Here is a 4,256-nt window from a genome sequence, read left to right on the forward strand (position 1 = left end):
TGTGTGTGTGTGTGTGTGTGTGTGTGTGTGTGTGTGTGTGTTTGTGTGTGTGTGTATGTGTGTGTGTGAGTGAGTGTTTGTGTATGTGTGTGTGTGCGCGCGCGCGTGTTAAAGACCTAGATCGCCTGGCTGTGCGCACCACGAAACCGTATCCTCGTAAACACCATGGCCACCTGGTGGAACTGACCCGAACTGCTCCCAATGCCCTATAACAATGGAAGACTGCGTAGCAGTGATGGAGGGTGAGGTGCGTGCTGAACTTTAATGGTGGTTCGGCGCGTACGTGCAAACAGGCGCCTTTATGTGTTGAAACGAGAACACGGTAGCCTACGGGCATCATTCCTTTCTCATGTTCTTTCAAATTTAAAGCGCGCCCCGGTAAAATTACCGTTTTCGTAACGAGACCAGATACGGTTTATCCATGATGACTGTTTCCAAGTGCAAACTGATTAAGGAAGCTAGAGCGCGTGTGTCAGATAATTCCTGATGGCGTGTATAAACCCAAAAACTAGAAGTGCCGAGGGCGGGTCTATGATGTGAGGTATAATCGGTATTCATTTGAATAGCCTCAGTACGTTATGAAGCTTGTTAAACGCTACTGAACATCTAAACATGCACGAGATCAATTAGCTATACTATCATATATATCAGAAGTAGATAATATGGATTCCCTATTATCTACTTATAATATAAATCGGTGAAAATACGGGAAAATACGTGTCAAATTCTTTTCAAACTTATTTACTCCATATTGTCAGGAGTAAATAATTTTATATATATCTATATGGTATATATATATATAGGATAAATTTATATATATATATATATAGCAGCGAGCGAGAGTAGTCGGAAGCGGCTCCGCTGCTCAATTTTTGCCGTTATGTATAATAACTCGCTTTTTTTGCGTTCAACAGCTCCACGCGACCGCCACGGCCTCCGATCTGAGGTTTTGTCGAAGACAGTGCGGTCGACCGCATTCGGCCTCACACTGCTTTCACTTGTGGTGTTGGTGGAATGTGTGCCACGCCAGCATATGTAACTATTGTCTAATCTGTTGCTGCTGCCTCGACACGAGTGACAGATCCGTGGCTAGGCAATACCTTCAGTGTGACTGACTGAGGGAGGTCAGTGACACAGACCCCTAGTCACCCAGTCACCCAGTGAACCGCTTTCATTATGCGGGCGACCGCACAGTCGGCCGCCTGTCATTTTCATTACCTGTCAAGTTGTTTTCTCTTGAATTAATGTAGATTTATATGAGCGTCTTGATGGTTTTCGTTCGTGTCTGCGTCTATTATTTTGTGCGTGCAGTACGTATATATCTATTATACTAATATTTCCAGTGATTGTTCATCTATTCGTCTGTTCTGTGTCCGGATATGACCAAACGGTTGGTCCCCGGGGGCTGAAAATTGATCCACACAGGTAATTTTACCCGGAGAGTGTCATGGGATATCATAGGCACCGTAGACCAGAGGTCACTAGAGGTCACAGGAGGTCATGAGAAGCCAAAATAGTAATTTGTGGCTTAACGAAGCCAGATAGAGAGTTTGTTATAAAGTACAAAAATATGTTCTTTGACCCCACAAGTGAGAGGGCGGATTAGGTCAGATCCGACCTCCAAGGTCACTGGCAGCCATAGGAGGTCGCGGAAGAACACTACTATTGCAATGAATATCATGGGACAATCCCTTAGATCTCTGGCCTTATAGATGGGTTCTAGAATCTTTCAAACTGTTTTTTGTCAGAATATTGTTTACACCTTCATATTTTGTTTCTCTGTTACGACTCTATCCTTTCAATTCTGTAAATATATATATATATATATATATATGTCAGAATTTGCTCTACAAGTTGTTCCTAATCTTTTTTTCCCGGGAAACGCCGCGAATACCCCAGCCAGTAGTCTACAAAACAGCAATGAATAGCAAACTTGCGACTGTATTACTGAGATTCGTGAAAGTAAAATATGAAAATGTTGCCACAAAAGATGTGCACGTGTTTACGTGGCGTATATTATTCTAGACTTGTTTTCCCTGGGGAAAGCCGGGTAGCATAGGCTAGCTAGTATTATAATATAAGCAGGAAAACAAAGTTGCCCTAACATATAGCCTTTGACGTGAAATTTATGATTCATTATTAATTACCCAAATACGGTGTATTAATTGTTTTTCAGAAGCTAATTATGCACCCTGTTCATAACATTAATATGTGTATAATTTCGCTTTTTCCACTTGCTTGTCTTCATATGATGTTCGTCTTCAGTGGTTACACTGTAATTACAAATTGTATAATATAAATAACAATAACATTGCCATTATTAACTCCTGATATGATGAAGCACACAAAATACTCTGCTCACTAATTGTTGTTTTTATTACAGAGATTATTATTGTTTTTCAGAGGCCGTATATAGCGCACCCAACCCCACAAATAAACGTACCATTTTACTATGTTTTACAAAAACGCTCTCATCTATAATTTAGTCTTGAAGTTTCCATTTCAAATGCGAAACCTTGCAATGAAGGCACCAGAAAGCATGACGCCGTATAGTCCTATATATGCCCACGGCTAAATTTATCCTCTCTGATGAAACCCATGACAAACACTGAATTTTTTCCTTAATGATTTTTGATTTCTCATTACTATTAATCAATTAAAGATGACACATAATCATAAATAAGCCCAATTTTAACTTAATATAATGCTGAAAGCATGAATTTGGTGGGGTTTTTATGGTAATACCGCCACCAAAAATTCACGATAGACAGATTCTGTACCTATCGCATACTGTTGATGTTATCACAACCTCACTTGTAACAAATATATACCACGAGAAATATAAGAATCATTGTTCTCTTCTGGCAAGGGACATGTGGCCATGCAGGTTATGTTAATTTCAAAGGAGGCAGTTACGTACGGGGTGTGTTGATGGGTCCACGATGACGTTGTGTGTGTGTGTGTGTGTGTGTGTGTGTGTGTGTGCGTGCGCGTGTGCGTGCGCGTGCGTGCGTATTTGTGTGTGTGAGAGAGATCGAGAGGGAGGGAGGGAGAGACGCGACGGCGTAAGCCAGGCGCCTCTTTTTATAGAGACCAAATTGAAATCCATCTATAAATACACTGTACCATGAACATATTTATCAATATATTGATACACTTGCAGGTAAATTCACGAGGATATTCATGTTAGTACTTATCAACAAAACTGGCTGTTGGGTGATAACTATGTAGAGTGTCATCTGCCACTTCGTTACAAGTTCGTTTGCGTTGTACTATATACCATAATAATTATACACTATACATGATGATATCATGACACCTGATGACATGTACCTGATCCTGTTCGCAGTGGGCTATCCCTGACAGTCTGTAAACACGTGTACTGTATGACTGTATGCACTACAGACTTCATTGGTCCGCATTACGTTATTCGTAAAATGTGCTTATGAATATATAATAAATAATCAATTATAAAAAGACATACGCGCGCTAACACGCACGCACGTGCAAACACACGCTCACACACACACGCGCGCACGCACACACGCACGCACGCACACACGCCAAGACAGGCACGCCCCGCACGCTACGCGAGCGCACGCACACGCAGCAGCCACAGACACGCACGCAGCAGCCACGCCACGTCACGCGACGCACGCAACGCACGCCACGCACCACACGCACGCACGCACGCACCACACACACACACACACACACAGCCACACACACACACACACACACACACCACACCACACACAAACACACGATAACGAAGTTGCACCGTCATGTATTCTGCGTGGGCGTGGTTGTCGCGCGTCCTTGCATGGTGCGCCAACGCAGTCAAATAATATGTGATGTACGCAAACTTGTTTTCACTGAAAAATCAAAACTAAAACGAACGACGCTTAAAACTATTTGTCTGATTTAAACCTGTATTAAGTTCTTGTAGCAATAGGCCTACGAGGCGATTATTTCTCTATGCTCTAGTTAATTAACAGAACCTCGCGTACGTCGACTGCAAACAAAAATAAATAGTTCGCTAATTCTGGAGCACCACCCCAATTTTAAAAGCTCACACGTTGCACAAAATTGTTCTGCTAGCAAATGACTAAAGTGTATAAAGTAACAGTCAGAAATAGATTTGCGGAATGCAGTACGTCTGCACTCCATATGGTTGCACCGACGATTTGGTGGATTTGGTGTGGTTAGGTCTATTCTAGGCCTATATTTCTGCTAACCGCACACGCAACATCGCT

Source organism: Priapulus caudatus, unplaced genomic scaffold (assembly GCF_000485595.1).
Source record: "Priapulus caudatus unplaced genomic scaffold, Priapulus_caudatus-5.0.1 Scaffold1054, whole genome shotgun sequence".
NCBI classification, from domain to species: domain Eukaryota; kingdom Metazoa; phylum Priapulida; class Priapulimorpha; order Priapulimorphida; family Priapulidae; genus Priapulus; species Priapulus caudatus.